General features: G+C 42.7%; 1 protein-coding gene across 2 annotated transcripts in view; it reads left to right on the top strand.

Moving 5' to 3' along the window:
• dcdc2c (doublecortin domain containing 2C) overlaps positions 1 to 16,973 on the top strand; it is a gene marked incomplete at its 3' end in the record, with an annotated part of 89,403 nt that extends 72,430 nt beyond the window's left edge. The window contains exon 12 of one of the 2 annotated variants that reach the window (XM_079640730.1): positions 16,893 to 16,973. The remainder of the gene's footprint in view (positions 1 to 16,892) is intronic. The other variant, XM_079640727.1, reaches the window with a different exon arrangement.
• Between the last annotated feature and the right edge of the window lie 5,869 nt (positions 16,974 to 22,842).

Below are 22,842 nucleotides of genomic sequence, written 5' to 3'. Positions count from 1 at the left end.
AGAGAGGGAGGGCCTCAGACAGAGTATATTTGTTTGGTGTCATAAAGATGAATGAATAATCCACTCACTGGGTCCGCTGCATACTGGAACAAGATCATTTTTGGCAATAAGTCTCAAAGTGAACACTGTAATTATTTACCAGCAAAGCACCCACTGAGAGATGTAATATACTCAGTGACTGCTGCATCTGAAACCCGTACAGTTTGCAGAATTCCCCCCTTTTTGGAATGGAAAAAATTATCCTACGGCACATTTATAATGCACATTTCAGGGGGTTTGCATGGCAGCTGTTGGTTTTGCATGCTGTGAAGGTTTAAAAGGTTCCAGTATAGTGCTGTGTACTTATGCTATTCAATTATATGAAAAAAGGCTGTTGGGATAATGCTCATGAGCGCACACACACACACACACACACACACACACACACACACACACACACACACACACACACACACACACACACACACACACACACACACACACACACACACACACTAGCTGAGTGTGCGTATGAGTCTGTTCCTTCAAGGCAAGGGCTTGTCTGAGAATCTTCGAGGCAGGCAGGAAGGCACAAGGTGGAGACCTCTTCAGATCTGGCTGCTATTAACAGTCTTGTGATCTGCTCATGTTTACCTACTCTCACAACACTGGTACTCGGGGCTGTGTGGAGCATGGGACGCGGGCCCGGCCCCTTTGAAGTGAAGTTGATCCCTCAGACTACGCTCTTGGTAATTGCACCCCTCTCACTCTTTTCTTTGACCCCCCCTTAGCTTCTATCTTTCCTCCCATTTTTCTTTCTCCCTGAGATGAGATTTGGAGAATGCAGATGGGGAGCTTTTAATGTGATTGTATGCCTCTTCACGTCTCCGCTCTGATCTGTACCCAATAAAATAGCGTAGAGTAAAACACATTTAATGCTCAGAGGTGTTCTTCACAGTTTTAGTGGGGAAAACATCTTAGTCATAAATGCAATCGCAGGGGATTTTGGATGTGAGAGAGTTTATCGGCATTTCTTATACTGTTCACATACTGTATTTAATCCCCCACTCTTTTTTTCTCAGCCGTCGAGCTTAAAAAAAAATCATGTCTTTCCTCTATAATTCACTCGACCAGGTTCAGATTATCATAATTGAAAAGTGGAAGCAAAGCAACGTGAACAGACGGAGCATAAAATGTCCATGTTAAGCACCAGATGACAAAAAATGCCATTTGTTTTGTGCACTTACTGTCTGTCGATAAAGTAGCCGTAATGACACTTGATTTGAATTAGTTTTTTTTTCAACCAGAGATGTTTACTCCATCCACTGTCACTGGCGTGTTGTGTTCAGTGGCGTGCGGCGTGAAACACCTGTGTGTTGTTGTAATTACTTTGATTATACCTACTATGGGGTATTACAGCAGTCAGGAGAGTGGGTCCAATTTAACCTGCAGTGAATTTCAATTGTAACTGAAAACAAGAGAAAAAATTGCTTTCTGGAATATGTGATCAGCGGAGAGACATTCATACAGTTACATGCTGTGATTCAGTGTGTGTGTGTTTGTGTGTGAATATAATAAGCAACAGGGATGCATATGGAACTGTGAAGTTCAGGGTTTTTACTTTCCTTTGCTTTTGATCAGTTTCCCGTGATGGGTATTGGTCTGCATCCAGACATGTGACAATCCAGGGGGCCTCGTCGGTGAAGCCTGCTCTCCCAAAAGATGCCAGGTGCCTGATTCGGAACAAATGCTCAACAGAAACACAAACACACCAGAGGGACTTCCTGTGTGTGTGTGTGTGTGTGTGTGTGTGTGTGTGTGTGTGTGTGTGTGTGTGTGTGTGTGTGTGTGTGTGTGTGTGTGTGTGTGTGTGTGTGTGTGTGTGTGTGTGTGTGTGTGTGTGTGTGTGTGTGTGTGTGTGTGTGTGTGTGTGTGTGTGTGTGTGTGTGTGTGTGTGTGTGTGTGTGTGTGTGTGTGTGTGTGTGTGTGTGTGTGTGTGTGTGTGTGTGTGTGTGTGTGTGTGTGTGTGTGTGTGTGTGTGTGTGTGTGTGTGTGTGTGTGTGTGTGTGTGTGTGTGTGTGTGTGTGTGTGTGTGTGTGTGTGTGTGTGTGTGTGTGTGTGTGTGTGTTCCTCCCTTTGACGAGGAGAAGGGTGAGGATGGCAGGTATTGAACTGCGTTGAAGGAGAACGAGCAGCCATGGGCATCTCCCGGTTCATGACGCTAGTCAGAAAACTGACAAACCAAAGCTGCTTTTTATTCTGCAGCTACAATGTAAATGGAGCTCAGTCCCGTCCCTCATGCGATCACACCCCCAGACCCACTAACTGTACACACAGTGATTTGGATCCCCTCTCCTTCTACCTGACTTTCTCCTTCCTTCCTGTCTGTCCGTCTTTATATACGTATATCTCTCTCTCTCCACTCTGCTCCCCCTTGTCTAGTTAGAGGGCAGATATACCTTTCTTGCCAGACAGGAGAAACCTATACTTTATCACTGCCACATATGGGGAAAGGTATTTTCTCCCAAAGGGAAAACTGGCATGCAATTATAATGTTCTAGCTGCCCCAAAACATCCTTCGGAAAATATATAGCATCCTGTTTTTGACTTACATGAGTTTATGATCTCTTACATGGCACCACAGTGTTGCACGTCTACAGTGGGTGTTTTCCTTTATGTCTTCTTCGGGGTGATTTACTGAACCTGCCCGGGAAAAGCACTAAGGCTATTTAAATTGACCTCCAGGTTTTTAGTTTTTTTTTGTTCCACCAGCTGGGGAAAGTGTTAAACAAAAAGCAGGGCTTCACAATGAAAAAAAATATTGAAAACAGCGAATAAATCACTATTAAACAATGTTTCCTTTGCTTTCATGTGTGTTTTTATCAATCTAAATATGCTCACAGAGAAAACACACCTGTTATTAATTGAAGTAAAGTGTGGACAAATAAATGGAACGAGTAAATGCAAAAGATGACAGCGCTCTGAGATGTCTGGAAGCAGTTTCTGAACCCTCCACACTGCTGCACTGTCCCCATCATACTAGCCGTCTCTTCACCATCAGAGTGGTAAAGTGGGACAGATGTTGGGGGTTAGAGAGGCCCCAGTGGGATATTGAGAATGATGGTTTGGCAGGGAGAATGAGACAATAAAGAAGGGAGGAGACCAGGGTTCTCCTTTCACTACACCTGACCTAATCCTGCCCTGGGACCTGTTCATCTGCAGTAAAAGAAAGGTGCCCTTTGTCAACGAAATTACATTTACATTCGCAGCAAGGCTTCCCAATACCAATTGTGAGAATGAAGAGCCACCAATGCTTGTGAAACCACCGAGGAGTGTAGGTTTCAACATTAAAGAGGCGCCCGCATAGGATAACATCCCCGAGAAAGATTGGGAGTGGAGAGCTTCAAAGTGAAAAGACATAAAAGTGCATTCTGAAGTGTCCACTTATCAATTCCCGATTCATTGAGGGATTGGATCAATAACTGTCCTCCTGAATTTCAGGACAAGCCTTTGAAGTTGGCACTGGGGTTACAGCAGGCTCCTACAGACTTTGTACACCAAATATCTACAGGTTTTTATATTCCTAGCAGTCCTCAAAAACACATCTCATAAATGCAACATCAGTTACTTCAGTGCAGATGTCTCAGCTCCAAAGCTGGGCTGGAATATAACATTTCAATAAATTCATAGTCAAAGAAATGCACAATCTAAGTTTTGCTTTTGTGAATAAAAGAGTGTGCTGTTTCTTTGGAGGGAAGGCACTGTTTTGTCAGATTGGTATTCAAGTTATCGCCGGATGCTGCATAATTGTAGGCTGCAGCTGCCAGAGCACAGCAGACCTTCCATTGGTTTGACATTTTATGAGAGTTTACATACGCTATGTTTCTTCAAGTGGAAAATTGTTTTCTGCATGAAGCCAACAGGTGGACTCATTAGAGAGTCAACATAATCGTGGCAATCATTCCTCTCTGCAATTAGAAATATTGATCATTTACATATTATCCAAACCCCTGCCTGGGTTTATTGTTCTACTCACTCAACTTCTGTAATGCACAGCAGTCATGACGTGTGTTGGTCTAAGATTGAATATTTGAACATAAAAAAAGAATAACATTGTGCTGCTGAACTTATTTGTATTGTCTCTGAAAATACTTTTACAATACAAGTTTTCTCCCCACATAAATAGTCCAAATGAAAACTGTTTACATGGATAGAGACATAGCAGCTAAAGCTTGTATGTGATGTTTTTCAATGGTTTGTATTCGGGAGTTAGGCGAGAATATCTTACTTAAAACCAAATCTGTCTGGCATGTATGAAAGAAATATACTGTATATGGTAACACTTTAATTACACCATCCTTGACAGTTATTAACGGTCTCTAAATCCCGATTTGAAAATGTTACACATTATCTTTCTTAGCAACAAGGAGGTAAAGAAAGTTACATTCTGCATTAGAGATAGTACTGTGTAGACTCATGTGAGTGAACACCTTGCATTCAACAAATATGTGACCAGTTTACAGAATATTTTATTAAGGATGCCGAGGCTGGAAGAAAATGAAGGACTTTCTAAAGCAATCTTACAACCAATAGACGGCTAGAAGTGGTTTTTAGTGACGCTGATTATTTTTGGTCTGGCACACTGCATCCAGAATAAGTCTCCTCTGTGTTTTGATATCATATATATCATATAAATAAATAAATGTTTTCACCAATTTAATATCTGTATAAGGTTTTATAAGTCATTTATAAATAATATAACAATAATTTAATGTATTATATCTAGATAAATATATAGCTTAGTAAAAAGGCTTAATATTTATAGCTCAGTCTATCAATGGAAAACCAGCGTATTTGTAATTTCCTTCACAAATGCCAATTATCTTAATAACTGTACAACTTTATTATGTGTGATCTCTTCTTACACATTCTATTTGGTTTACTCTGAGTTTACTTTATTTACCTAAAGTTGAGTGAAAAAAGCAGAGATAGACCAAATGGGGAAAAAAGTTGGAAACATAAGGTCAATAGATAGTACTTAAATATTGACATTCACTGTAGTGGTGAAATCTCTTCAGATACTGACTACACATTCAACAAAATGTGTTCTGAACACCTTTCATATTGTTTTAGGTATTCCTCATCAAATATAAATGTGTTTCTCAGAAATCATTCAAAAATAATAATAAAATAATTGAAAATAATCCAGATCCATGTGCAATCCTACTAGTGAAGTGAGTAATATCGTTTTTTTGTATCTTCAACACAGTAAATGTAAAGTGAACTGTCCTGTTCAGCACATTGTGATGCGTATATACAGCCTAGGGTCAATTTCCATGTCCACTTCCACCGTTTCTGTCATCCAACCCCAATGGCTTGCAGCTGTTGACCAAAGGTAACGGTTGGCTCAGGGCATTTTAGTTCACTGCACTTTGTTGTCTACCTCTCACTTTGCGAACCAAACCTCTCCCAGGTCAACCACAACATTGACTCGCTCCCAGCTTGTCAACGTGTCAGGGTGCATGCAGGCGTGCACGAGAGGATGGAAGGGCTGAGAGGGGGAAAGAGACAAACACATGAAAGCCTTGCATGTTGTGAAGATGGTGGTTGAAGATGGCCGTCTAAAACATTGTTCACATTATGCTCTGCCCAAAGGAAAAAAGGCAGTCCAGTGGAAATGTCCCCTCAGGAGGACCTGCTGTCATGTGACATCTTTGTTTTCCAAGCCTGTGAGCCAGTAGTCCAAACCTTTTAACACGTATATCACATTTCTTCTCAATTTATTTTTGTTTATAGCTTTGGCTTGACAATTAATTGATTACAGTATACACAGTTGACAGCTGTGGATCATCATCTAAATGCTCCCACGGCAGCTATGGGAACCCTGCCTTTTACTGCAACCCTGTTATAATCTTCTCGGCCATATAATATATATGTCTCAGCAGACACATTAAAACTGTTCTCACAACAAGTCCTGTCATTCTGCTTCAGTCGAAAACATTTCAGCGCCACATCACATTACATCATCGCTGGGTTGCAGCAGGGATTTGACTCGTGTAGCATTTAAAGAGGATTCTCACCACAGTGAAACAAATCAATCTTTCTGAACAGGTCTGTTTTAAACTTGTTGATAAAAGGTCGCTCATTTGCACCACAGTCACACGTAGCACTAACAGATGTTTTCCTGGCCAGTAGGGACAGATGCACCAGTGGACGTAACCAATGTGTCCCCTATTTCCATACAGTTTAGGTCACTGTCCAAACAGGATTAGTGCCAGCTTCCAAGTGTCAAAGCAATTACAACAATGACATCAGCGCGGTTTGGGGGTTATGGCTGATAGAGTGTAAATGTCTGCCAGGATGAACGCCTACCAGCTCTCAGTTGTCGCCGCCCACTCTCCACTTCCATCTGCTCCGCTTTCCTGATGCCTCGGATTGAACTGTTTTTTCCAAAAGATGCACCGGTCCATTAGAGTCATAGGGTTTGGACTTTTGGGTTGATTAAAGATGGCCGTTGGTGATGAGCAATCCCTATTCAGTGCTGTATTTCCAGGATTTCAAATGTATTTCGTTGACACTTTTAATAAACAAATGATGTCTGATGCAATTCAACTTTTTAGTATTTATGTTTTTTAAGGTCATAAAATGATCAGGAAGTAATATAAAAAAAATAGCCTTCATCTTTTTAAAGATTTGTAAAACAACAATGCAAAACTAAAACATGTGGGGTTTATCAGACATTGAAAAACACGTACACCCTTACTGTACCTGGATCCACAATCAGAAATGGCGTTTTTTTTCTTTATATGCTAATCCAACATACTTGAACGTTCCTTTATATATTCTGTAGGTAAGTTCATCACTCGATGAAAAATGAATTGATGAAAATAATTTACCTTGAGTGTCCTGGACAAATACATCCATAAGCCACTTACGTAGATAAGCTAAGTGGCAAACCGTACTCACTCCTTTTAATATGCCTCATGGTGCTCAGAGAAAGAGGGAAAGCAGTACAGATATGACGTACCCTCTTGCTCCCCCTCATTAATCTTAATAAAACAATTGACCCCTGAATAGCTTATTCCTGCCCTGGACCATTAGGCTGCATGACTGAGGCTTTAAATATTAAGCAGGCTTTGTAAAATTTGATAAAATGTTTAGTAAATGGCATAAGGCATAGTGCACTCGTGGGCTTTTTTTCTTTTACCCTTGAGTTGTAAATGATAGATGTGTTTTTATTGGACAGAATGCTGTTTTAAGCAGCATTGTGGTATTGATATTTGCCTTCAGCTTGCATGATTTAAGATGGCAGATACATGCAAGCCCATCAGGCTTTTACCCCCTCTACCTTTCACAACTCACTACTCTGACATAATCTCACAGTGAATTTTCATGATTTAAAAAGACCATGACCATGGGATCTTCACTCACTGCCTGCGAGGATACTATGCCATTTCTCTTCTGTGAAAGGCTGCACTATTGTTGCACCTTTGCCCCCTGAGACTGTGCGATGGAGCACAGTACACCACACAATATACAGTAATTTGTCTCTGATTAAAATTTCTGCTGAGCTTTGAAGCCCGTACTGGTGTTCTGTGCTGAAGTGGTCTTCCTCGTCTGGTAAAAATTGAAAGCCTTTTCATCTCAGAGGGCTTAAGGGGTCAAAGGAACACCAAATAACCCTCCCTGTTGTGTTTCTTTCCCCCCCCCCTCAGAAGCCCGTAACAAACTGCACCTTTGTCGGACGCGGCCTCTGTCAGGCCGGGGCTGGGGGGACTGCCCTCGGGTTCAGGCTTTGGAGACCCTGTCAGTTTGAAAATGGGGTCTGCTTTATTTCACCCTCTGACCCTAGGCCTAAAAAGAGCCACGCAGGAAAAACAGAGAGATATATGATACATCAAGGCCTAGTGAATGCCACGGGTGGGAAATGAGGAAGCTGCAAACTGCAGAGTGTGCAGAAAACGAAGGAGCTTATTGTGGGGGGATTTTAACACCACAATTCCTACGAGGGGGGGGGCGAATCAAGGTTGATAAATTGTGAGATTGAAACCCAGAAGTTGTTCCTTTTGATATTTATTTTAGTGCTGCACTGTGCTATGTGTTGTACCAGTAAATATACTCTCTTAAAAACCTGATAGGAAAGTGAGATCTGTCACAAGCTCTGCATATCATTTGCACCTTTCTGACTTTCAATCATTTACAGATAAATAAATAGATAACAGAAATTAGGTAAATTAACTAAGCACACAGGAAAACTGAGCGTCCAATTTTTATTTAAATATACATTTAAATATAATGAAATGCAACATCTAATAAGAGCTCCTAAAAAAGAGAATATGTTTGCACATTCATTGAGATTGACAAAACCATTACATGTAGGGTCTCCTATTGTCTATGAGAAATTGAAATCCATAGATGAATTCTCAAGTTTGACGCATCTGCATTAAATGAATGAAATTGATTGACTTGGAGATGTTGCTGCATAGCCAATCAATCCGAAGGGGGACAACACAGGGGGCGTCCATGGGGATGCGGAGAGGAAAGGCCCCCTATTGTTTTGGGCCCCGATGTCACCCAGTCCTTGACCTTGGCGGGGGGGGGGGGGGGGGGTCTAGGCCTCCTGCACTCAGGCCTGGGTGAGAACGGTGGGACAAGAGCTCGGATGCTCAATATGGGAGAGCAGGGCTTTCAAGCTCAGGGTCACGGGGTCGGCATCAATGCTCAGGAGTATTAATGAGTGACCTTCGGGAAATGGTGGAGGAGGACAGAGGGATGGAGGGAGGAGGTGAAAACATTGAAGGAAGGGGTGGGCGGGGTGAGTGGCAGAGAGAAAACTGTAAAGCCCTGAGAGAATGGAGGCTGAGACCTGTTTCTCCAAGATAACAGAGATTGGCCTATGAAAATGCATCCATCACAAGGCCACTAAGCCGGAGCCTTCTTTTGTGTGTCCATGTCGGCTGAGAGCGAGGGGATGGGATGGGATGGGGAGTGAGAGGGGGGGTCAATCTGTGGAGATGGAAACAGGGGTTAGGGGAGGGGATGATGGTGGCGGGGGGGAGAAAGGGAGAGAAGGGGTCGCTCAGGCCAGCCTGGCATGGACAAGTGAAGTGGGAACGCTCCATTGCTTATTCAACAGGGAGGGAGCAGATCTCTAAGAAGATAGAGGCCCACCAATCTTGTCAATGGGGGGGGGGGTTCGTGGAGCAGCAGCCGAACGCACAGGAGATTTCTAATTTCGTCAGCGAGCTCTCGGCTGAAGGGTTTGTCACAGGGCGGTCCAAATGAGCAGAGGATGGAGCGAGGTGAGGAGGACGAGCTATTGCTGTAATGCTCTCTTACGTTAAAGGATTGGGTACTTCTCTTTCAATAAGAGTAGGTTCTGAGGAAAATATATTCTCAGCGAGTGCATATAGCAATAAACCTGCTTTATCCTTGCCAATGAGTATATTTTATCAGAGAGGCAAATCCAAAATATTATTGAATTTAGTTCAAATAATTTATTTTTAAGTTAACTTTCAAGAACTCTTTGCTCTGCTCTTCTGAGGCTTTGTGTTCAAAGTGCACCGTTTGTGTCTTTTCCAACGGCGAGCCTGTCATTCAGAGCACAGTAGATCTGCATTACCCCTTTACATCACAGATCAATGCTATCTGCAGGAGTGCCAGAACAGGATTGTCTGCTTTATACTGACTCGTGTTTTCCTCTCATCACCTGCTGCGCTCTCCAGAATTTCCTAGAAGACGTTCTCCGCTCCCCTCCATGTCACTGCGTATTCACTTCCCCATGTGAAGTGCAGGTTGACACAGATGAGCAACAGACGAGAGATAGATTGTGTTGAGAGAAGGAGTGTGTGTGTGTGTGTGTGTGTGTGGGGGGGGGGGATTGGCGAGCTCTCTGCGTGTGCTGATGACTTCTACTTTGCATTGGAAGTGGCACATTCAAATGAATGTGACTGCCTTCAACTTTTTCGCTTTTTCTATCTCTCTCTGTTCTTTACCCTGAGGCTTTTTAATTTTCACTGGTCCCTCCGTCCATCCTGGAGACAGACGCACCACAGGCACTTTAAAGCTCTGTAATGTATACATTATTCATATCACTCCACAAAAGGTGCTCATTAAACTTTACATGGCCAATGGAGGAGGCAGCCATAGATTGAAAGTGTTGCCCATATCACAAATGTCACAGTGGATTGACAGAGAAAGGGGAGAGAGCCTTGCTGGTGGTTTGATTTGAAGATGGCTTTGATTTAACTCCAAGGTTATTTGCAACTGGCTTTTTCCAGCATCCCTTTTCAGCTCACTCTGTTGTATTTGAGCACTACAAAGATGTTAAAGATACAAGGGAAAAACAAATGTCATGTACGAAAACACAACATCTACTTAAGATTATTAGATACAAATGTAAATGTTGTTGGTATATGTTTGACCAAACATGATACAATAAGTATCAGGATGCTGGAGGAGAACTGTGCAAAAAGAGCAGATCCATGTACAGCAGGTTATTGGAGTATGTGTATATGTATGCAGCAAGACTATATGGAGACACATCAAATGCATCTTTAAATTGTTTAAACCCCAGCAGTGTTTATGAAAACATAAACAAACTATGGAGGGCCCTTTGGGTAAGACCTACACGCTTTCCTTTTCCTTGGCTGTGGTTTTTATTCATCCCTTAATAACACAATACTTAACCCTCCTGTATTGTCCATAAAAAGCTGGGCAGGCAGGTACAGTAAGCTGGGGGGACTAACAAAAGCTTGGCTGCGAGCTGAGAAAAACATCCACACAGGGAAATGAGCTGTCATTGCAGCAGCAAGGCAGCACTCGGGCACTTCTCTGCATGTGTTCATCTCTTCTGCTTGCTCCCCCCCCCAAGGTCCTCTTCCACTCATAAATACATAATTACGCCCACCGCCCGCCATGATGATTTCTGTTTTCATCAGCTGTCAGAAATGACCTGAATTACCCATCACTGTTTGACCCAAATGCAGCCGTCAGATATGTTAATCACAGCTTACATAACCACTCAGCCCTCTTTCCACCGACTTAAACTCTGTGTACGCGTGTGCCTGAAACCCCTCTAAATAGCACCTGTCACCAACAGAAGAAAAATGAATAAAAGAGATTTAAAATGTGAGATGAGGTGTTTTGCATCCATAAATTAACCTTGAGTTTGATGTGTCTCGGTGGGAGGCGTGCTGAGCTGTACCTTTTTAATGTTTAACATGACAGAGAAGACAGGAAAACAGTAAAGGCTGATGTCCCTGAAAGATATGACCTGAACTTATCCAATATGCAGAGTGAGGAGGAAAACAAGATAAATGTTATGTTGACTACTCCCTCTTTTACTTTCTTGCCTTTTCGAGAAATATTTTGACAGTCGTAATTAAATATGTATTTATGTAGATGTTGCCGAGATGGCATTAAAAGAATGTAAACAATTCTGCTGTCAATGAATTCAGCTATTAAGATCATTCTATTGGAGCTTCTTTGACATGGAGACAATGCTTGTTTTCAGCATAAACTATTCTTCCAGTATGCAGTGTGCTTGGAAGACCCCTTTGGACATATTAAGTCTTGCAGCCTTCAGGATTTTTTTTTTTGCTTCCAGTGCTTCCTCTAGTCTCCTGATGTTTCATGTTGCGTCTCACACCCCACCAAAACCCCTACTCGTGTGTTTCAGAGTCAAGTGTGTTTGACATTTTGGTGTTTGAATTCATGTAACCGGGTACGAGAAGACTGCTCTCTTCAGACGAAACATGGCCGAGGTCACTGTGGGATTTGTAGGTACAATCCCACTGACTGGTGACATTAATATTTCTTTGTAGCCCATTTACTGAACTAATCTTAACTCTCCCAATGAGAATCTACATCAATATATCATGACAAAATTAGGTTCCTTCTCGAGTCCACATGAATTCATAGCCGGCGGTTATTTGCATTATGTGTAAGATGTTTGCATAGTGTAACTAACTAATCATTTGGTAAAAATATCACTTGTTCAGGCACATTACATTATCTAACTCTATCCATCTGATGTGGTTGTAATTAGACACAGTATTTTATCAGCTAATCAAGATTAACATACCAGTAATCATTTTAGCTGTCAGCGCTAAAGCAACACAGCAACAAGTTGCAGAAAAGGCTTCTTGCAATGTTATCTCATTAGCGGTAATTACAACAGATATCATCCTGTATTATTGTGTGAACCAAAACACCCCAAAGCTAAAGTCCTTCCCCCAGCCCAACGCCTGTTTCCACATAACACTGGATAGGTTTTCGCTCTGCCATCTTTTCTTTGCATAAACAGTGCCTGCAGTCAGAGTCTGCTCTGATCAAAGGGACAAATCTATCCAGGAGCAATCAGGTTGCTGTGCTAGCCCGAGCTGCTGACAACTCCAGGCTCTTTGATCAGAAATACATCATCTTCAGCGGGCTGCCTGCCTGGATGCCTTTGTCTGGGGCCAGGAAATAGGGGAAGCGATAGCTCCCTCTTGGTGCTCTTCTTCACTGCTGCGCCTTTTGGCAGGCAAGATGAAAGCTACCCCAATTATAAGTGAAAATACCCCCAATGAACTGAGCAGAGCTTCTGGGGTGCTGCTGGAGCCACCGCCCCCCCCCATATCATCACTAAACCTCGATACGCTGTCTATGCATGATAGTACAAAAGATATTGTCAATTTCTCTTTTCTCTTCCCGTGTCTTTTTCTGTGAAATGAGACTTTGGTTGAGATAGTGTGCCATTGCAATTGAGGTCACGTCCAAAAGCATCGGTCTCCCTCCTCCCAATTTAGTAACTGCAGTTCTAATAACATGGTCTTGTCGGCGAAGGAAAAAGAAAAGTGAATGTCTGGGCCTCCAAGCGCACCTCTTTCGCTCCCCTCCCCTGCTTTCAACCCCTTGACTGTGTGCTAAAACGATTTTTTTTTTTCACCCAGCTTCAAGAGGTGGAACTGGAGATGTTGAGTGATGGACAGGTGTGCAGGCATTGTGCTGTTCTGCTCTGCACTGAAGGAGATCATTGATTTGCATTACAGTCCCACACATAAAACACAACCCTCCACATGCACATGCACGCCCCCTTCCACATCCTACTGTTCCACCCCTATGGCTGCACCACCTCCCACATGGCAGCCCACACCCTCACTGCTAATCAAGGAGCGAATGTTAATCTCACTTCCTGTCTTTTATATGGGTGGAGTGTTATCTCAGGCTTCTGGTACCACCTCACCTGGACTGACCTTAAAGGGAAAGCTATCTCAATTCAACTCAGAATTTACAAGGCCTCTCGGATTATTTCAAAACCATACATTACCTCGCAGAGTATATGCATCTGGATGTAATAAATGAGGGTTATTGCAGGAGACTTAACCTTTCTTGCTGTCAGGCTTGGCTCATATCTTCGCTCAAACAAATCAAACCAATTTCACTTTGAATAGATTACCCAAACCATTTCCCCACCCCCCACCACTGCTTGAAGTACACAGAAAAAAAGCAACAACACCCATGGAAGCCGGTGCTGCTTAAAGGTGTAATCCCCATGCGTCAACAGCCTCAGAAGCATATCAGGTGTCTTTAAGCTCATCCACCTGTCAGGGAGCTCTTCCAGCAATTACACATCTGTCAAGTGTCACCTATCTCGGCTCTCACTGACAAGGGTTATGTCAAGCAGTCAGCCATTACGGCGGCCCAAATGGAGTCTGCATTGTTTAGAGCCAGCAGGAAGTAGCTGTGGTATGGAAGAGTGAGCAGGGTCTCCATAGTGTGACTGGGAAGCCAGGCTAACGGCTAGTTTCGCAGATAGAAGTGAGGGGAGGGGGGGGGGGAGAGCTTCTGTCCAGATCTCTTCTCTGGCGTCTCCTCATATTTCTCAGAGCTGGAATGGCAGTAAGGGTGTTTTTCGTTCGCTACACTGAGCCTTGAGACTCATCCGTGCTGGTTAAATCTTTGCCCTGGGCAATGGCTTTTATATTCATGAGCTTGATTTGACCTGTCTTCAGGCTGTGAAAAGGGTTACACAAAAGAGAAAATCAAGTCAGAATATTAAATCAGGTTATGCCTTACCTCGTGATTTAATATTGTGTTACTGTCTTGAAGTTGGTGGGAAATGTTTCCTGTGTGTGTTATAACAGCTTTGATTTCCATTTTGTCAAGTTTATTTTGTCCTGTGGCAGAGGAAATGTACCTTAAAGTTACAAGAAGTTGCTTCACATAATTAGGTTTCATTAGCTGGAAATGGCAAATGGAATTTATCAGTCCAGATTGGATTGGTGTGAGTTAGAGAGTGTTGGACATATCTGCCATAAAGATGTCTGCCTTTTCTCTAGTTTAATGGAATTACATGGTGGCTTGGGTGCTCAAAGCGCCAAAAAAAACTTAACAGTAATATCTCCTTCCAGAAATCATGACAGATTTTTTGTGAACAGTTTTACAAAGGAACTCTATCTTTAACAAACTACCCCCGCCCACGAGTTAGCACAAGCTTCCCATTCATGACTAGATGAAGGCTTCCTTCTGCATGGTGATACTGTTGGATGGTGCAGTTTGATAGGGAGAACATAGTAAAAGCCAAACTATCTGCATTGATAAATGGGACTAACATTTCTTTTATTTTATGTTTAGGTGAGCTGTCCTGATAAAGCAATAGTTAATACAATATTTTACATGTTTTGATATATTCTCTTTTGATGGGAGTTAGATAAGAAGATTGATGGCACTCTCACTGTTTCAGGTAAAGCTAGCAGCCAGTTAGCTAATGTTAGCAGATCTACAAACAAATCTACCTACCAGTATCATAAAGGCCCACTTATCACCACATACTGTATGGGGCGAAGCCTGTGAGCTAGTTCAGGCAGTCAACTCGAGCACCTATGATATGTTAACACGTGACGCACCTCGTCCCTCTTACAACCAACCAAACACATTCTCCTAAACATGCCGCTCTATTTAAGCTGCCAGGTCTTCCTGCCTCCGCCTCGCTATGCTGCTGCTGCCACTGCTGTGCTCACTTGCTATTGCTACGTTCATGTTCGTGCTGCTGTGTTTCATGTTGCTGCTACTTGCCTGCCCCACCACCACCACCACCCTAGCTCCACCCTAGCTTCCACCTGTAGGCTCGGGGGATAGTTATCTAATCATCACTCAATGTTCTTTGTAAATCTGTGGAGTGATGAGGCCCGAGTCTAGACGCCAAACTCAAACTATATGCTGCTTATAATATACATATTAAGAACACGTGAGTTGCCTGATTGAAATGTCTCTTATTAAGTGTTTCCAAAATGTATGTTGGAAAATTGTCCAGATGCACTGTACATGTAGTAACATCCCCATATGTTTCAGGGCTGGGTTCATTAACTCCTAGCAAGAAAAGAAATAGGCATAAAATTGCTATTTTTTCGAGAGTAGAATCTTTTCAAAATGGTCTTCAATGAAGAAATAACATCACTGATTGTAGATCAAAACCCTAAAACAGTGTTGAATAAACTTAAACTAGGAAACCCTTTCAGGCTGTTATCTAATATTGTGCATAAGGTTCTCGCACAGATCTTTCTAAGGACTTGAGAAACTACATTTGGACACCTCTCAGCCCTGTTGAATATTTCAGTGCCTATTACAGTCTGAAAGGATCATCAGATCGTGTCTTGTCTGTGTGGCCTGTTGTAATGGCTGTTAAAACCCCGCCTTTGTTGCTTTCCCAGCTGAATTTTGTATCACAGGTGCCACACTCTGTGTTAAAAGCTTGCAAAGTAAAGAAAGAAAGATTGAATCTGGGTCACTTTAATGCTCTCGTCCGTCACACCACTACATCTCCTCAGGCCTGAGATGCAAGGCACATTGTCAAGTATTAATGAAGAAAACGTCCCTGTAGGGCTGGTGTTTGTCAAACCAAATTACATACATTCAGTTGGAAAGGTGAGGATTAATCTTTCAAATCCCTTCTGGATGTGTAGGATGCACACTGAAAATAACCCCCCTGACGCTGACGCGAATTGGCTGAGCAGAAGCATTGTGCTGTTATAGTATACATACTGCAGGGCTTGGTGCCAGTAAACTAGTGAATATGCTGACAGCAATACAGTTACTCCGATAGCTGCAGCAGCTGGTAAATATGCACAACCTTAAGAAAAAACTGGGACAGAATATTATCTAGCGGTGTGACGGTGACTGTTTTCATGATTTTGTTTGTAAAGTAGTTTTTTTTAATCAAATGACTAATTCTGACTCACGTTAGAAGATAAAGAGCGATACACTTATGAGCAATGCTAAGTTTGAGGGAGGCTTTAAAGTAATACATAAAAACAATGAAACTGCTTGAAGATAATGTCTTGCTTACATGTAGGTGGTCATACAGCAGCAATCCAATGGAGCTTAAAACCCATGCACATTTTCTTTCACTCATTTTTTTCATATTTTTTATAATCACATGAACAAAGAGTGCATATACAACACATAGACAAACCTACTCATGTTAGAAAACATTATAACATAAACTATAAACTCCATTCTTCCACAGAGCAATGTATGTCAGTAGCTCCGTTTTTTTTAGTGGCAAAAATTGCCCTTTTCCACAAACAGCTTTACAATGAATGTTGAAGCTTTTGTGTGGCGGTTTTATTTAGACGCGGAGAGAAGAAAAATAATACTCCGTCAATTAAATGCTATTGATAATACAGAGGCGGGCTGCAGTGAGAATCGGCAAAGCAATCCACATCCTCGCTCATTTATAGCGGGGATTTGGTCGACCATAGGAAAGAAACACTGGAGGTGGATCGGCAGAATTCCCTGCTCCATCTCTCTGCTAGTGTCTTGCTGAGATTTAAATAAGCCCGAAGATTACTTGAGGGCCTTTAAATGCAAATGTTGGTGAGTGTGCAAAGCCCCTCCTGTAAACCTCTACCTTATCATTTGCCTCCCAGATTAGGGCCTGTCTGAGATGGGTAGCTGGCTCCAGGCCCCCCAATAAGCTGCAGGCCAGGGGCCACTCCACAGAGAGAGAGGGATGGATGGAGAGGGAAAGGGCTTGTTATGGATATGTGTGCCAAGGTCAGTGGTGGCTGCACTCACAATAATCAGCAACTATCAAGAGACTTGCATTTGTGGGTTCGCTTATCTCACAGTTGTTGTGTGTCTCTGAGTGCATGTTGTGTGTTTTGTGTGCCCACTCACAAGGGCTCGGAGCCAGGATTTTTTTGATAGATTAGCCAATAATCAATTAACAAATTAAGAAAAAGTATGCATTACAGGCTTGTACTGTATCCCATGCATTATAAAGCACTTTGGTTTATGGTTACAGCAATTGGCCCGGTGTCCTGCACTTTTTGTAGGGGGGGATAACAGATGTTGGAAATGGCTTTGATAGGTATATTGGGTCTGAGGAAAATCCAACAGTATTTATAGTTTGAAACATGAAAGGGTTCTGGCTAGTGGATGCATTTATATTTGAATGGCACCCACTTCATTACATAATGATTTGAAAAGGCTGTTAGGGAGCTGAGCCTGAGCCAACGAACCCATGACCCTGCTGAGTCAATGTGTTAAACAGACCCAGGCTCTGCTTCAGGCAACTACACTCACACCGTGGAAATATGACACATGGGTATGGAAAACAGGAGCATACACCTGTTTATGCAAGAATAAAACATAACCTACGTTGGTTTATTATAGCAATGGATCAAATGATGATGTTTTATGTAAAAGGGTTGGTGACAGTGTTTATTCTCTCTGAGTTTGTGACAAACTCTGTAGTTCCCCTCAGCTTTACAGAGATTTACAGTTCTTTGATTTGTTGCCCTTCCTGCCCAGCACACAACAGGACACGCTATATCAGTAAATAGCTCGTGAACATTAAGAAGCAAAAGAATCAGGGACTTTTCTTCGGAAGGGTGGAAACCAAAAACAGAGCTTAAAGGAGACTAAATATAGGTCTTGCATAAGGTGGCCATAAACGTGTTAAGTGTGAGAGAAAAACGGCAACAGTCACATCTTAGTGCTTGTCTAGGTTAAATAATACTTTAATATCTGCCCCAAACAAACATTTGAAGAGGGGAAAATGGTCTTTGAGAACCAAACTTTGAAGCCTGTTTTCCTAAACGTTCCCATACACCAAAACAATTATGTTTCAATCGGAACTTGTTACCTCGTGTATTCCATATTTTTTTCCATATGATGAATATTTTTTTTGAGGGGTGAAGTGTTTAGCATTGGACATTTGACCCAGGGGAGCGAGTCTGTTTCCTATTTGAAACCAAAAGTCAATGGTCACTTCTTAAATGTTTTGTAACTTCAATAGCAAGACAATACACTTATAAAAGCCATACCTAACCAATTAGCTTTTTGCATTTCTGTTTTTATTTAAAACCTAAACCATTATCAGAGACAGGATCCCCTCAGTTATTGAGAATACAGCTTATTTGTACGGGAAAGCTATTTTATGTAGGGGAGGGTTGAACTTTGAGACTTTATTTTTTCAGGGTGTTTGCTTGTGATCTTCAGGGTAGACTAAATAGTAGTCTTCGTGGAGCCAGAACCTACCAGCCATTACTGGAACTACAGCTTAAGGCAATTCTACATTGGCTTCAGCGGTGAACCGTAATAGTTACTGCTTGCTGCTTTGCAGTATGACTCAAGCACTGCTGTTGCTCAAGGGCACAGTCATAGTAGCTATTTGGGAGTGTGCATTTACTTTCTCTGCTCTGATGTTTCTAGCTTGGCTTTTAATGCCCTACCTTCTCAAACCACAACTACTAAAAGTCTGCAAAGATATCCGTTTTACTGCGTATTAGTCCATCTGAAGCGCTGAGGTCACAGAGCTGCACCACTTTTGTTCAATGTACGTGTTAGGTAAAAAACATTATGTCACTCCACCCTTTGATTTTTCAACCTCACTGTAGCATACATTTGTGCATCTGGCACAGTGTGGCGGCATAGCTGGTGTCAACAAGGACCTATGCTGTCAAAAAGCACTGAACTCGGGTCAAGGTCATGAGGGAAAAGTTAGTGATGGAGGACGAGAGGTGGCAGTCCTGACTGATGTTGTGGTTGACTGCATTCTCTCTAAAACACAACCTCCCCCTCACAAACACAAACACACAAACACACACACACACACACACACACACACACACACACACACACACACACACACACACACCCACACCCACACCCACACCCACACCCACACCCACACACACACACACACACACACACACACACACACACAAAAGGCCCCTTTCATCCCCTTTTTCTTTAGTATGTCCCCTGTCATACAGCCTCCCCTCCTCCCTTCCAGGTGCTCAGAAACGATGTGGATGAGGTCGAGGACATGAGAAGCCCACCGGAGAGAGAACAGATGTCGCATGCCTCTCGCACCGCGCTCAGGGGTGGGTGTGTGTGTGTGTGTGCTCTGTGACAGTTAGCGTGTTGTGGTTGAAAGGTAAAGCCCGTGCCCCAATCCCAGAAGGATATGGGGGCCAATAAGGGGGGAAGGCCACCAGGAAAAAAATGAATGTATGAAAGTAGTTCCCGAATGTCAACACCTCGTTGTCTGGTGTTGATGGGCGTTAACTTTCCAAAAGGCTGTCAGTAGAGACTGGCACGTTAAGAGGACACCTCATATGTCGGGATGTTTTCAAACTGGCAACAAGATCCCCAATAATAAATAAACAATACAATCTGTTTCTAATGTAAATCACTGCCCTAGAAAGAGCTGGAGTAAACCACTGAGACAAGCACCTCGGAGTGGAAAGTAATTTGCTGCTGTTACAGCTGACAAGACGAGGTCTTTTGTCATGGCAGCATGCATGCTTTCATTTATCATTCATGGCTCATATCGTTCTAGATTGGTGATTAGACTGTTGGCAGATTCCGAGATATAATAATGTCTCCAACATATGCACGTACGCCATCGATTAGAGGTGACTCTTTTTTTTAAATTTGAATATACCTGCCTTGTACTTGCCATATTACTGTTTTTTTTTTTCTTCTAAGTATTATCAAATGTTAATACCAAATCACTGTATGCTCTTAATCAAGATAGGCTTGATGGCCAGCTAGCTGAACACTCACCTGTGAATTAACTCATTAGAAATCACGCTGATAACAGACCTGCCATGTCCACCTAGCACATGTAAAGTGATCCACTGTGTCCCCTGTGATACCTCCCTCTGTGATAATGTACATATTCATTATTCAATACGACCTGTCAGATTAACAGAATATTCGGCAGATTAGCTGGTTAGCTGTCTGGTGGTCTTGTCTTTTATCCAGCGACTAGCGTGCCCTGGCTAAGCACATCATAATGGCAGCAATCCCAGGTGGTGTGTAGTGTAGGAGGAGACCTACCTTTGATCTGGTTTTGAGTTCCTGAAAGGTTGTGATGGATTATGCTGTTTTTAAATGTTTGCATTGAAGGCTGACGGATCATAACCCCACTCACATATGAATATTTACATGTCATGTTTGGCCACAAGGGAAACAGGATTTATCCATCAGTGGAAGTCAGAGGCATCTGTAATCCAACATCTCGTATACCTTCCAGGTACCGAAGCCTATGTATAACTGACAGAGCTTAAGTGTTCAAAGCCACCAACATGCGGTGACCGGTGGGTCCTGCATGATAAGCAGATGGATGATGAAGACATCAGAAACGAATGGGGCTGTTTCCGAGAAATGCTCGGTGCGTATGCGCCGGGGTAAATGCATGCATGTGTATTTGTGAATATGTTTATTCAAGTGTGTTTGTGTGTCCTAACCAAGCTGTTTAATCTAAGCCAGTCATTGAGGTTAGCACGGTTTTGTCAGCTTTTTCTTTTGTCGTTTGAAGGTGACATCACTCTGAGGATTCTCAGCTTGAGTGTATGCTTGTGTGTTTGTGTGTACTTTATGTGAGTGAAGCTACAGCATGTTCACATATGCAGACAATTATGCGTCAGTTTCCACAGGGAAACTAGTGGGCAGGATAGAAAGTGTGTTTTAACCTACATTACATAAGTCTACAATCAGTGGGTATGGTAGTGATTCAAACTATGGTAAACATGTTGGCAAGAAGTAATCAGGGGATCTTTCATCTTCTAATGTTGCAGTGTATTCATCATTCTGGCACAGTATGTATGTTGAGATGTAGAGGGGCTCTGATGGGGTATTGTGTGTGTGTGTGTGTGTGTGTGTGTGTGTGTGTGTGTGTGTGTGTGTGTGTGTGTGTGTGTGTGTGTGTGTGTGTGTGTGTGTGTGTGTGTGTGTGTGTGTGTGTGTGTGTGTGTGTGTGTGTGTGTGTGTGTGTGTGTGTGTGTGTGTGTGTGTGTGTGTGTGTGTGTGTGTGTGTGTGTGTGTGTGTGTGTGTGTATATATAAAGGGGAGGAGGGTTAAAGAGTTTGAAGGTGCACAAACGTGTCTATTCCCATAAATAATTAACAACACCCATTTCACAGCAGCATTACAGTCTACAGCTTTTTTTCAGATCAGAGGAAGCAAGATCCTCATCAGCCAATAACACTAAGGTTAGAATCATTAATTTGTTGAGCAGATTTCATTGGACAGGCCTTTATTAATGTTTAACAAGAGGATTGCCTCATTCTCAAATTACCATCCGGTCTGAATGTAATGCTGACATGGCCTCTGGTGTGGGACCAGTGCAACGCTCTTCCCAGTACCATTTGTCAGGCCCCCTGAGTGTTTACAATTGCCTTCCGTTGTTAAAATGGTCTGACTCTCCCTGCGGTTGACTTTTGTTAACCATGAGGTACCATGTCCCTGTTCTGCACATAAGGGAAATGCAGCCAAAAAGCACGGCGGGGGGAATCGTAAAAGAGTCCCAGAGGATATTGAAATAATGACCGTTGTTTGCAAGAACAGGGTAGCCCAACTCAAATCATTTCCTCATGTATTTATCCTGGGAGATCATAAAAATCTTCCAAGAACAGTTAAAGTTGTCTGCGGTCTGCTAATCCAATATGGAATGAGGTATATAGAAAAGATGCATTGCCCCTAACTACCTAGTTATCTGGCTGAGTCTGCCGCGCTGCCTGAATCTGTTGTGATTTTTGGCCTATCAGTCTGGGGAGTGAGGGCACAGGCAGTGAATTAATGGTCAGGAGATTTATTTGTTTGGTGTAATAAGGACTGTAAAACAGTAAGAGCTCTGTGCAGCCTTGCAGGCCCCCTGCCCCGTGGGTACAATCAAATGTTGCCAGTAAATCAATAGAGCTGGAAGAGGTTTTTATAACCCGAGTTTAACACCAGGCTCTAAGTGCTCCAGGTGGCAGGTCATTTGTTCATTATCCCAACTTATCACAATAAACAATGGCAAGTCTGATTGGACTCCTCTGCTACCACGAGAGAGAAAAAATTGGAGAGGAAGAAGACAAAAATCTCAGGTGGGCAAGGGAGGACTAATAAGGAAGGCAGGGAGTGGGCAGGAGACAGGAGGGAACCAGAAGATTAACCACCGTAATTACGAACAGGAGCACAAAGGAGGGCTGGGACGGTGCATGTATCAGATAGCGTGAGAGCTCTACAAGCTGTCAGCCCGTACCGATGACTCCTCTGATGCCAGGCTAATAATCGTGCATCTCCTCTCGGTGCTACCAAAAGGGCTGAGTTAATTTTCTCTCTTACCTTCTTTCAGAGGATGTTGACAATGAAGGTCCCTTTAAAAAATAAGAAATGGCAATGTGTTGTGCAAAGAAATGCTTGTGTGGCCTCTTTAAAAGTGTCTTAAAGGTCCCCTATGATACTCGTTTTCATCAATATATTATAGGCCTCAGATATATACAGAACATGTTTCTGAATGGTTTGGCTCGAAATACCAAACAGATCACCCATTGTAGCATCCCATAATCCCCTCTGTTTCAGCCCTGTTTCAAAAGTGCT

This window comes from Notothenia rossii, assembly GCF_949606895.1.
Source record: "Notothenia rossii genome assembly, chromosome: 7".
Classification (NCBI taxonomy): Eukaryota; Metazoa; Chordata; class Actinopteri; order Perciformes; family Nototheniidae; genus Notothenia; species Notothenia rossii.
Note: the sequence above shows the minus strand (reverse complement) of the source record. Positions and strands in the feature narration are given on the sequence as shown.